Source organism: Physeter macrocephalus, chromosome 11 (assembly GCF_002837175.3).
Source record: "Physeter macrocephalus isolate SW-GA chromosome 11, ASM283717v5, whole genome shotgun sequence".
Classification (NCBI taxonomy): Eukaryota; Metazoa; Chordata; class Mammalia; order Artiodactyla; family Physeteridae; genus Physeter; species Physeter macrocephalus.
Genome location: NC_041224.1, coordinates 92,966,327 through 92,979,561, shown reverse-complemented (window position 1 = coordinate 92,979,561; position 13,235 = coordinate 92,966,327).

The window sequence follows — 13,235 nt, the reverse complement described above, 5'->3', positions numbered from 1 at the left end:
TGAAGTTGGTTCTCCCACCTCAGAGACACAGCCCTGATGCCAGGCTCTAGCAGCAAGAGCCTTTAATCCATATGGCTCAGAATAAAAGGGAGAAAAAATAGAAAGGAAAGAAAGAAAGGAAGGAAGGAAGGAAGGGATGAAGAAAGGGAGGAAGGAAGGGAGGAAGAAATGAAGGAAGGAAGGAAGCAAGAAAGGAAGGAAGAAAGAATGGAAGGAAGGAAGGAAGGAAGAAAGCAAGAGAGGAAGGAAGGGAGGGAGGAAGAAAGGGAGGAAGGAAGGAAGGGAGAAAGGGAGGAAGGAAGGAAGAAAGGAAGAAAGAAAAGATACAATAAAGTAGGATAAAATAAAGTTATTAAAATAAAAAATAATTATTGAGAAGAAAAATTTTATTAAACAAAAAAACAGGTCGGTGAGAACCCTAGGATAAATGGTGAAAGAAAAGCTATACAGACAAAATCTCACACAGCAGCACACACATACACACTCACAAAAAGAGAAAAAGGGGAAAATAATATATCTTGCTCCCAAAGTCCACCTCCTCAATTTGGGACGATTCGTTGTCTATTCAGGTAATCCACAGATGCAGGGCACTTCAAGCTGATTGTGGATCTTTAATCCGCTGTTTCTGAGGCTGCTGGTAGAGACCTCCCCCTCTCCTCTTTGTTCGCACAGGTCCTGGTGTTCAGCTTTGAACTTGGCCCCGCCTCTGCGTGTAGGTCCTCCGAGGGCGTCTGCTCTTCGCTCAGACAGGACGGGGATAAAGGAGCAGCTGGTTCTGGGGCTCTGGCTCACTCAGGCCAGAGGGAGGGAGGGGCACGGATGCGGGTCGAGCCCGCGGCGGCAGAGGCCGGCGTGACGCTGCACCAGCCCGAGGCGCACCGTAGGTTCTCGCGGCGAAGCTGAGGGAGGGGCACGGATGCGGGTCGAGCCCGCGGCGGCAGAGGCCGGCGTGACGCTGCACCAGCCCGAGGCACACCGTGCGTTCTCCCGGGGAAGCTGTCCCTGGATCCCGGGACCCCGGCAGTGGCGGGCTGCACAGGCTCCCGGGAGGGGCAGTGTGGAGAGTGACCTGTGCTCGCACACAGGCCTCTTGGTGGCGGCAGGAGCAGCCCTAGTGTCCCACGCCCGTCTCTGGTGAACGCGCCAACAGCCGCGACTTGCGCCCGTTTCTGGAGCTCCTTTACGTGGCGCGCTTAATCCCTTCTCCTCTCGCACCAGGAAACAGAGGCAAGAAAAAGTCTCTTGCCTCTTCGGCAGCTCCAGACTTTTCCCGGACCCCCTCCCGGCTAGCCGTGGTGCACTAGCCCCCTCAGGCTGTGCTCACGCCGCCAACCCCAGTCCTCTCCCAGCATAGATACATCTTGTTACTCCATTGTTTGGTGATTTATTTCCTTCTCTATAAAAGCTAACATCAGTTTTCAAGCACCAGTAAATCCTTCTTGGAGAAGACTGTTCTCGTTTCAGCTGTAGCTTAAGAGAGGGAGTCTAAGACCAAGAAGACTCATGAAGAACTCTTGGGAAAGATTTTCACAATACATCTTAGGAAGGGAAGGACCTTAAGTGAGCCATCCTGGTTTGGAAATGATCACCCTGTGCTGAAAGATTAGTGGAATTGTTTAAGATGGAAGAATAGTCAGGATCATTTTCACACACCACTCCTCTTTTACGCTCAGTTACCATATATGTGTCTCTTTTCTGAGGCTGGATTTTGCCCTCAGATTATTTCCCTGTGTGAGTTAACCCTCAGGACTATCCTATCTCAGTGATGAAAGCAGAAGCCAGTAAAAGTTAGAGGGGCAGCAGTAGGGTAATAGCAAATCCAGTCACACATTGAGAACAGTTTGGGATAGGGTTATGGTCTGAGAGGCACAGATTTGCATTGTTGGCTAATTTTCTTTCAAGTCTTGTTATGGGGCAGAGAAGACAGAACATGCGAATAATTGACATGGATTTCATGTGTCTTCTCAGATTATCTTGGTAATGCCCATCTTTTGGAACTTCTTCTTCCACCTCAATTGTTGCTTATCCTGATCCCAGTCAGGTGTGATTTCTCCCTCTAGATTTGCCTACTAGGTTCTACCTGATGAGCAAACATGATTCACCTCCTCCTAGGTCTCTTCCCTTTCTTTTTTCCCTTGAGGCCATGGACTTGTTCCTTCCGAAGACATTCTCAGTCCCTGTTTTTAGAGAATCCAGAATAAGCCAGTAAGATTGATCTAAGGTTAGGTTTTGTCAGTCAGATAAGGAGGAAGGAAAATACAAATGAGTAGAAAAGTTGGAGAGAATATTTCAGCTCATTGGTTGTGAGATTCAAGTTACATTCCCAAGCTGAGAAGGCCTAATTTATCAAATAGTTTGAAGCTTTTTGAACAGGGGAAAACAGTGATCAATAGTAGAAGATAGGCACTGAAAATCTGTAGTTGCTGGAAGGCAAACATTTACCTCAAGTTGGTGGGATCCCCAAAGCTGGGAAATACTTTTAGCCTCAGGTACATGAACTGTGGTTTAATTTTTGGTGGTGTGCCAGGTTTCAAGAGGTGTATGGAAGAGACTCCCTACTTGTAGTAGCTAGCCTCCACAGTGGCCCCCAGTGATCCTTCCTTCTTTCTGTTTATACCTTTGTGTGGTTAGTCCCTTTCCCCATTGTACCAGGGTTGGACTTTGTGATCGATTGGCTATGGAAAAAGTGATGGTATGTAGCTTGCAAGATTAGGTTATGAAATATATGTGGCTTTATCTTGGTTTCTCCCCTTCCCTTCCCTCTTTTCTCTATTAGATCACTTGTTTGGGGGAAGTCTGTTGCCATGTTGTGAGAAACAGAAGTTATGGAGAAGTCCACAACTGAGATTTCTTGTTAACAGCCAAGTTAGTGAGCTTGGAAGAAAATCATTCTGTCTCAGTCATGCCTTCAGGTCACTAAAGCCCTGGTCCAGCTTGACTGCAAACCCGTGGGAGATCCTGAGCGAGAACCTGGATTCATGACTTCAGAGGTAATACATTTTTGTTTTACTGTTCTATGCTACTAAATTTTAGAGAATTGTTATGCAGCAATAGATAATTAATACAGTGCTTGACCCACGGAACAGATGGTTTTTCTCTCCCTTTTTAATCTGGAAGTATGTTTCAACCATTGCAAAGGTCTTCCTGTAGAAACCCATTCTGCTAGCCATCCCTGTGCCAAAAATTCCTGATCAATAAAGCATGTGTAAGAAAAATTTCTCAGAGTGGTTGAGGAGCTTCCAAACCTCATTGAAAAAACAACTGTTAAATTCATTTGCAGTTTGCCTTTCTGCCAAGTAGTTATAATCCATTTCTGAATCTGTGGCCCATGGATACCAAATGAAGGCAGATATTCATCATACTTTCCTCTCTCCCACAGAGACAGCCCAAAGGCTTGTGGCAGGAATTATAACCTTGAGTGCAGTTACCAGTATTGACCATTACTCTTTCTCACTGATTTCTGGTAGCTTGGGTAGCTGTGTGGAGGGTGAGTCTTTAAAAAGACAAATTTGCTCTGTGCCACGTGCATCCAGAGATTAGGTATAAACATTGAAGGTAAGCATGACACTGAAGTCATCTACATGAATGATGGTGTTTGTGTTAGTTTTGTCTTTTTTTTTTTAACGTCTTTATTGGAGTATAATTGCTTTACAATGGTGTGTTAGTTTCTGCTTTATAATGAAGTGAATCAGCTATACATAGACAAATATCCCCATATCATCTCCCTCCCACCCTCCCTATCCCACCCCTCTAGGTGGTCACAAAGCATTTAGTTTTGTCTTGATGCATACCAAATTAGTACAAACTAGCTTAAAGCAACACAGATTTATTATTTTAGTTGCTATGAGTCAGGTGTCCAGGTGTAGGTTAGCTGGACCCTTTGCACAGGATCTAATCGAGGTGTTGACCAGGTACGTGATTTCATCCGAGGCTTGGGCTCATCATCCAAGCTCACTGGTTAAAGGCAGAATTCAGTTGTAGGACTGCAGCCTTTAGTTCTAGAGGCTGCTTAGCTGTTCCCTACTCTGTGGCCCTCTCCACAGCATGGCAGTTTGCTTCTACACTGCCAAAAAGAGGACATCTCTGCTGCTTTGAATCTCTGAGTCTTCTGTCTCTGACCTCTAGATCTTGTAAAGTTCTCACCTGATTAGCGCAAACCCATCTAGGATTATCTCCCTTTTGATTAACTCAAAGTCAACTTATTAGGGACCTTAATTACATCTGTTAAAATCCTTTCATCTGTACCATGTAATGTAACCTAACTGTGGGAATGAGATTGCATCACATTTACAATTTCTGCCCCTACTCAAGGGGAGGGGATTATACAGGGTATATATACCTGGGGTTGTGACTCTTGGGGGCCATCTTAGGAACAATGTGATAGGCAGAATTCTGTCAACATCTTCAGGTAAAAGTAACTTCTGACCTGATATTAGGTTCTGTCTCTGAGGTCCACAGTATTTTGTCCTTCATCTAATAAAAGGAAAAAATTTTTAAGGTGGTCTCTTTATCCCATAAGGCCAAGACGTGGGAAAGTTGGGAGGAGGACATGGGTAGTGCCCATTATAAGAAGTTTTGACTGGCCACTTAACCTAAGTTGGAAGTTTCAAAAATAAAGCCTCTCATACATTAGGAGTATGAGATTGAGGCCTTTCTTAGAGTGATCCTGGGTTGTGTGTTTTGCTCTGGACCTGTACATCTCTGATTGAATCATATGACTTGATCCAATGTATGCTGTGACTGATGCTAGACTCCAAAGAAAACTCTTATTCTGTGGCCATTGGCTGTGTGTGTAAAGTGGGCATTAACCTTTGTTCTATAGAGGACTTGGGAGAAAGACTGATACCCTGTGCAATGTATGGGCCCAACGGGTGGTCACTCATGAGGAAGAAGAAAAGTTCCTATGTGGCATTCTGAGGATACACTCCTAAAATAGATAGCTCACTAGGCTCCTACAGTATGTCTTTGCTGCTGATGTTGCCTATGATTCTGTCATAACAAAGATCCTGACTCATGGGTTATAGAGAAAAACATCAATGACACCCCCCGGCATAGTCAAGGGGTTAATTCAAACTTGACTTAAGCCTGGGTCATTAAACCCAGGAAAGCAACCATTGCTATGGGGGAGGCCCCTAATCCTGATGATAGTGATTTTGAACCTCTTTGGAGGAAGAACTTTGTAAACATGACAGGATATAGAATATATAGGACCCTCCAAGATATCTAGTAACAAAACAAAACTTGGATACAAGGGAAGGAAACAAAGAACCGTATAAGAGGTCCACGTTTTAACCCATTGGAAATCCAAAATTTACTAAGAATTTACACAACAAAAAGATAAAAGGGTTCTGATTGACTTTTTCATCTCTACATCATAGTTTCTGAACTTTTAACACCTACTGAGATGAAACAATTGGCAAATCTTCATAACCTAAATCTCTACTGGGGCCCGAATTAGTATTTTACTTGAGGATCCCACTAAACTTAAAGCACCTCCTATAATCTTAGGGCATTTGCTGAACATAAAATAGAGAACAAACAGGTATGCCTTACCTTAATCATCAGAACTTACTTAAATTCTCCACTGCCATCCGTTACCCTAAAATATCCCACAGTGGGCAAGGACACTCTGGGCCAACAAGTTAATATGTTAAAATTAAAAGGAATCTTTACTTGACAAAACGGGACCCCATGGGCCTTCTTCCCTCAGTAAAAAGTTAATATGGTCCAATGTAATTAAAACAGGGCTTCCAAGGATTGAAACCCATAATAGAACATCTTTTTAAAGAAGGGGTGATTATCCTTACAGCTCATCCATCAATTAATTAGTGAGATTAAAAAAAAACTTTTATTGAGATATAATTGACATAAAACATTGTATAAGTTTAAGGTATGCAACATGTGGATTTGATACATCGATATGTTGCAATATGATTGCCACTGTAGTGTTAACTAACACCTCTATCATATAACATAATTATGTCTTTTATTGTGGTGGGAATAATTAAGATCTAGTCTCTTAGCAACTTTGAAGTTTATAATGCAAGATTGATGTCTATAATCACTATGCTGTGCATTAAATCTCCAGGACTTATTTATCTACTGGTTGCAAGTTTGTATCCTTAAACAACATCTCCCAATCCCCCACCACCCAGCCCCTGATAATCACTATTCCACTCTCTGCTTTTACAAGTTTGAGTTTTTTAGATTCCACATATAAGTGATACCATACAGTATTTGTCTTTGTGTAGTCTGACTCATCTCATTTAGCATAATGTCCTCAAGGTCCATACATGTTGCAAATGGTAGGATTTCCTTTTTTCTCATGGCTGAATAATATTCCATTGTGTGTGTGTGTGATCTTTTTATCCATTACTTTGATTTGTCTGTTGAAGACACGTAGGTTCTTTCAATTTCTTGGCTATTGTGAATAATTCTGCAATAAACATGGGAGTGCAGCTAACTCTTTGATATCCTGTTATTTCCTTGGGATACTTTTATACCCAGGAATGGAATTTCTGGATCATATGGTAGTTCTATTTTTAATTTTGTGGGAACCTCCATACTGTTTTTCATAATGGCTGAACAAATTTACATTCTTACCAACAGTGTACAAATGTTCCCTTTTCTCCACATCTTCACCAACACTTGTTATCTCTTGTCTTCTTGATGATAGCCGTTCTAACAGCTGTGAGGTGTTATATTATTATAGTTTAAATTTGCATTTCCCTGATGATTAGTGATGTTGAACACCTTTTTTTGTACCTGTTGGTCATTTGATGTTTTCTTTGAAAAAAATGTCTATTCAGTTCCTCTTCTCATTTTTCTCATTTTTAAATTGGATTTCTTTTCTTTTCTTTTTTCTTTTTTTTCTTTTTTTTGGTTATTTAGTAGTATAAGTTCATTATATTTTTTGGATATTAATTTCTTGCTCCATACATGGTTTGCAAAAATTTTCTCCCATTCTACAGGTTACCTTTTCAGTTTTTTGGATTTTGCTATGTATAAGCTTTTTAGTTTGATGTAGTCTAATTTGTTTATTTTTGCTTTTGTTGTCTTTGCTTTTGGTGTTATATCTAGAAAAATCATTGCCAAAACTGATGCCAAGGAGCTTCTTTCCTTTTCTTCTAGGAGGTTTATGGTATTAGATCTTATGTTTAAGTCATTGATCATTTCAAGTTAATTTTTGAGGGTGGTGTAAAATAGGGATCCAATTTCATTTTTCTACTTGTGATCATCCAATTTTCCCATAACCACTGTTGAAGAGAATACCCTTTCCCCATTGAGTGTTATTGGCTCCCTTGTTAAATATTAGTTGACCATAAATGTGGGGTTATTTCTGGTCTCTCTTTTCTGTTCCCTTGGTCTTTGTGTTTATTTTTGTGCCACTACCATATTGTTTTAATCACCATAGCTGTGTAGTATAGTTTGAAATCAAGAAGTGTGATACCTCTGGCTTTGTTCTTCTTCCTCATGATTGCTTTGGCTATGAGGGGTCTTTTGTGGTGCCATACAAGCTTTAGGACTACTTTTTCTATTTATGTCAAAAATGCCATTGGAGGGGCTTCCCTGGTGGCGCAGTGGTTGAGACTCCGCCTGCCGATGCGGAGGACATGGGTTCGTGCCCCGGTCTGGGAGGGTCCCACATGCCACGGAGCAGCTGGGCCTGTGAGCCATGGCTGCTGAGCCTGTGTGTCCGGAGCCTATGCTCCGCAACGGGAGATGCCACAACAGTGAGAGCCTGTGTACTGCAAAAAAGAAAAGAAAAAAAAAATGCCATTGGAATTTTGATGAGGATGGCTTTGCAGCTATAGATGGCTTTGGGTAGTATGGATATTTTAACAATAATAATTCTTATGATCCATGAATACATGCTATGTTTACATTTGTTTTTCTTCCTCAATTTCTTTCATTGGAGTCTTCACTGTACACATCTTTAATTCCTTAATAGATTTCTAAATGTTCTATTATTTTTGATGCTGCTATGAATAGAATATTTTTTGTCATTTGTTTTTCAGATTTTTCATTGTTAGTATATAGAAAAAATTGTTACTGTATGTTAATTATATACCTTAAAACTGTACTGAATTCATTAATTCCAACAGTTTCATGATTGAGACTTTAGGATTTTCTATATATCATATTATATCATCTGTAAATAACAACATTTTACTTCTTCCTTTCCAATTTGGATGCTGTTTATTTTTTTGTCTTGCCTAGTTGCTCTAGCTAGGACTTCCAGTACTATGTTGAACAGGAGTGGTGAGAGAGGGCACTCTTGTGTTCCTGTGTTCCTGATCTAAAATGAAAAACTTCCAAATTTATACCTTTGAATAAATGTTACCTTGGGATTGTCATGTATAGCCTTTATTATGTTGAAGTATATTCCTTGTATACACAATTTGTTGAGGGGTTTCATTATAAATGGATGATATATTTTGAAAAGTTCTTATTTTGCATCTATTGAGATGATCATGTGATATTGATATTTATCTTTCACTGTATTAATGTGTTGTATGACATTCATTGATATGCATATGTTGAACGATTCTTGCATCCTGGGCATACTTTGTCCTGTTGTATAATCCTTTTAATGTGTTGCTGAATTTGGTTTGTTAATATTTTGTTGATTATTTTAACATCTATATTTATCAGGAATATTGGTCCATAGTTTTCTTGGAGTGTCCTTTTCTGGTTTTGTTATTAGAATAATGCTGGACTTGTAAAATGAATGAGGGAGTGGTCCCTCTATTTTTGGATGGGTTTGAGAATTGGCATAATTCTTCTTTAAGTGTTTTATACAACTCACCAGTGAAGCCAACTGGTCCTAGGGTTTTCTGTGTTGGGATGTTTTTGGTTACCGATTCAATCTCCTTACTCATTATTGGCCTGTTCAGATTTTATAGTTCTTCCTAATTCAGTCTTGGTAGGTTGTATATTTATAGAAATTTATCTCTTTCTTCTAGATTATACAATTTATTGGCATATAATTGTTCACAGTGGTCTCTTATGATCTTTTATATTTTTGTAGATTCACTTATAATATGTCCTCTTTCATTTCCAATATATTTATTTGAATTTTCTCTTTTTTTTGTCTAGCTAAAGTTTTGTCAATTTTCTTTTTGAAAAACCATATCTTAGATTTATTGACTTTTATATTGTTTTCTAATCGTTATTTCATTTATTTCTGCTCTGATATTTTTTATTTTCTTCCTTCTGCTAAATTTGGGCTTAGTTCTTCTTTTTCTGATTCCTTAAGGTGTTAAGTTAGGTTGCTTATTTAAGAGCATTTATTTTCTTAATTTATGAATTTTTGGCTGTAATCTTGAGTATCAGAGCTGCTTTTACAGCATCCCATTTCCTATGATGTGTTTCCATTTTCATCTGTTTCAGGATATTTTTTCTTTCTTTGACCCATTGGTTCTTCAGGAGTGTGTTTTTTAGTTTCACATTTGTAGATTTTCCAGCTTTCCTCTTGTGTTGATTTTTAGTTTCATACCATTGTGGTTTGATTTCAATCTTCTTATATTTGCTAAGACTTGTTTTTTGTCTTATATTGTCTGTCCTGGATAATGTTTCATGTGCACTTGAGAGGAATGTATTTTCTGCCTCTGTTGGATGGACTGTTCTATAAATGTTTGTTAGGTCAATTTGGTTTAATATATGGTTAAAGTCCAACATTTCCTTGTTGATTTTCTGTCTGGATGATCTATCCATTGCTGAAAGTGAAGTATTAAAGTCCTCTTTTAAAATTATTTATTGGGCTTCCCTGGTGGCGCAGTGGTTGCGTGTCCGCCTGCCGATGCAGGGGCACCGGGTTCGCGCCCCGGTCTGGGAGGATCCCACATGCCGCGGAGCGGCTGGGCCCGTGAGCCATGGCCGCTGAGCCTGCGCGTCTGGAGCCTGTGCTCCGCAACGGGAGAGGCCGCAGCAGAGGGAGGCCCGCATACCACAAAAAAAAAAATAAATAAATAAATAAAATTATTTATTGTTGTCTATTTTTCCCTTCAAATCTGTTAGTATTTGCTTAATATGTTTAGGTGCTCTGATGTTGGATATGTATATATTTACGATTTTTATATCACCTGATAAATTGATCCTTTTATCATTATATAATGACCTTCTTTGTCTCTTGTTATTGTTTTTGGCTTAAAGGCTATTTTGTCTGATATAAGTATAGCTAACACCAATTTCTTTTGGTTTCCCCTTGCAGGGAATATCTTTTTCTATTCCTTCACTTTAAGTCTATGTGTATCTTTAAAGCTGAAATTAGTCACTTGTAATCATCATAGCAGGGTCTTACTTTTTATCAATCCAGCCACTCTGTCCTTTTGATTGTTGAATTCAAGATGTGTACATTTAGAGTTATTATTGATATGTAAGGACTTACTAATGCCATTGCATTAACTGTTTTTTGGTTGTTTTGTATTTTCATTGTTTCTTTTTCCCCTTTGTTTCTTCCTACCTTTGTAAATTAATGATTTTCCATTTGGTGTGTTCTTTTCCCCCTTTATCTTCTGTGCATCTACTCTAGGTTTTTGTTTTGTGGTTATCATGAGGCTTATATAAGACATCTCATAGACAAAGTAGTCCATTTTAAGCTTATAGCAATTTAACTTCACTTGTGTTCAAAAGCTTTACCCTTTAATACTGCCCTTTCATATTTTTGATGTCATTATTGACCTCTTTATATATTTGTTAACAAATTATAATAGCTATAATATTTAATACTTTTCCTTTGACATTCATACTATTGTTAAGTGGTTAACATACCATCCTATTACAGAATTAGAGTTGTCTAAGTCTGACTGTGTATTTACCTTTACCAGTATTTGTATACTTTTGTGTGTTTTTATGTCACATTGTTTCTTCATTTCAGCTTGAAAAACTCCTTTTAGCATTTCTTGCAAGGTAGGTCTAGTGTTGATGGTCTTCCTCAGCTTTTTTTTGTCTAGAAACACTCTTCATTTCTGCTTCAAAACTGGAGGATAAATTTGCTGGATAGAGCATTCTTGGCTGGCAATTTTTAAATTTCAACACTTTAAATATGTCATTTCATTCTGTCCTGGCCTATAGGGTTTCTGCTGAGAAAGCCACTGATAGCCTAGTGGGGGTTCTTTGTAGGTACAATCATTTTTTTCCCCTGGCTGCTTTTATAATTCTTACTTTATCTTTGATTCTTGACAGTTTTATTATAACATGTCTTGGAGGTTTTTTTGCATTGAGATAATAGGGTGACCTATTACCGTCATGAACTTGGATGTTCAATTCTCTCCCCAGATTTGGGAAGTTCTCAGCTATTATTTCTTAAACTTTCTGCCCCCTTCTCCTTCTCAATTCCAATTATTCTAATATTTATTCATTTGATGGAATCCCATAAATCATGTGGCTTTCTTTTCTCTTTCCATTCTTTTTTCTTTGTTCCCCTTTAACTGAGTTATTTCAAAATTCCTATCTTCCAACTCATTTATTCTGTGTTCCATTTGCTCTACTCTACTGCAGATGCTCTCTATTGCATTTTTCATATCATTTATTGACTTCTTCAGCTCTAGAATTTTTGCTTGGTCCTTTTTAAAAATGTATTCTTTCTCATTGGAAAATATATCATTTTGAACCAGATTTTTTTCATAAATTTGTTGAATTGTCTTAATTTTCTTATGGCTCATTCAAAATAGTTATTTTGAATTTTTTTCACCTAGCTCACAAAATTCCATTCCTTTGAGCTTGGTTATTAGAAAATATTATCTTTTGATGATAACATGTTTCCTTGATTTTTCATATTCTTTGTAGTTTTGTATCACTGCTTTCACATTTGAAGTAGTGGACACCTCCTTAAAACATTGCTACTTGCCTTCAGATGGGCTGTTCTCTTAGTTAGTGCTGTTGTTATCTGAGTTTTTTCTCTGCCTTTGTGTGAATACGCCTGTTCCTCTCTTCTTGCTTTTTCTTGTGGCAAAATTCTTAAGCCTTCTGTCTTCTCTGGTTCTTACAACTGACCAGGATAGCTACTGGAAGCCTCCCATTTGTTTTCCATAGGTGGCACTATGGCTCAATTTTGTGGTTTCTCCCTTGCATGCAGACCTTGGCTTGTTTTCTAAGTGCACTGCCTGTCTACCAGAGCTTGCTCTTGCCTATGCACATGAAGCTGCAGAGTGGGGGAGGTGTGAGTTTTGCACTCGGGGTGTTGGAGGTGCCTGCAGACCAGTAGGGAGATCACTGGTTTTGTGGTACTTCTAGAGGCTCATGGGTTCACTTCCTGCTGAGTGCCGTTCATGAGAACCAAGTCCCTCTAATGCCCTTTGATATTCTTATATGCCTCTTTCCTGATCTCCCAGTCATGGAGGTTCTGCCTCAGTACTCTAGGTGCTACTGGAGAGAAATAGGTTTCTCTGGATGTATCCCACACCACTGAGGTAGCTAGGCACTCACTCACTGCTCTCTTTTTCCCCTGAGGGAGAGATTGCTCTTGCCTGATATTTCAGCCCCATCCATTGTTGCCTTGGGGATTGGCCAGTGTTGGTAAAGTTCTTCCTGTCTTGTCCAGATCCAAACTCTTTGTTTTCCCTCTAGTGACATGATGTGATCTCCCCTCTGGAAAGCTGGACTTCTGCAATTTCTTGTCTGTGGGTATCTGCTCACATCGGCACTTTCTAGGTGTTTCTCTGACCATGGCAAAAGTGTTGGGGCAGGTTCATGCTCCACGGGTTCCATAGCCTGTACTGTGGTCTGTCTGCATATCACTGGATACATTGGTGGATGAGACTCCTCCTGGGTCCTTTGGTATATAGTGCTGGATCCCAGAACTCCTACAAAGGTGCTTTTGTTTGTGGATGGATGTCTAATTCTTGATTTTAAAAGGGGGACAACAAGGAGGAATGACTTAGAACACCATAATGCTGATGGCTTTCTCTGCAGCTTCTCCATTTAGCAGTTCAATCTGATCTGTTCTTAAACTTGGAAAGAATAAATAGCCTCTCACAGTGGATTACCACAACCTTGATATCAGGGAACTACCCATTCAGGTCTCTATATTCAATGTTATTCAATTATTGACTCCATGCAATCTGGTAAATACTTTGTAGTCATAGATTTGACTAATATGCTTTCTTTGATGTCTGTTTCAACAGACTCTCAGAAGCATATTGCCTTCAATTTTTTTTTTTTTTTTTTTTTTTTTTTTTTTTGTGGTATGCGGGCCTCCCTCTGTTGTGGCCTCTCCCCTTGGGGGGCACAGG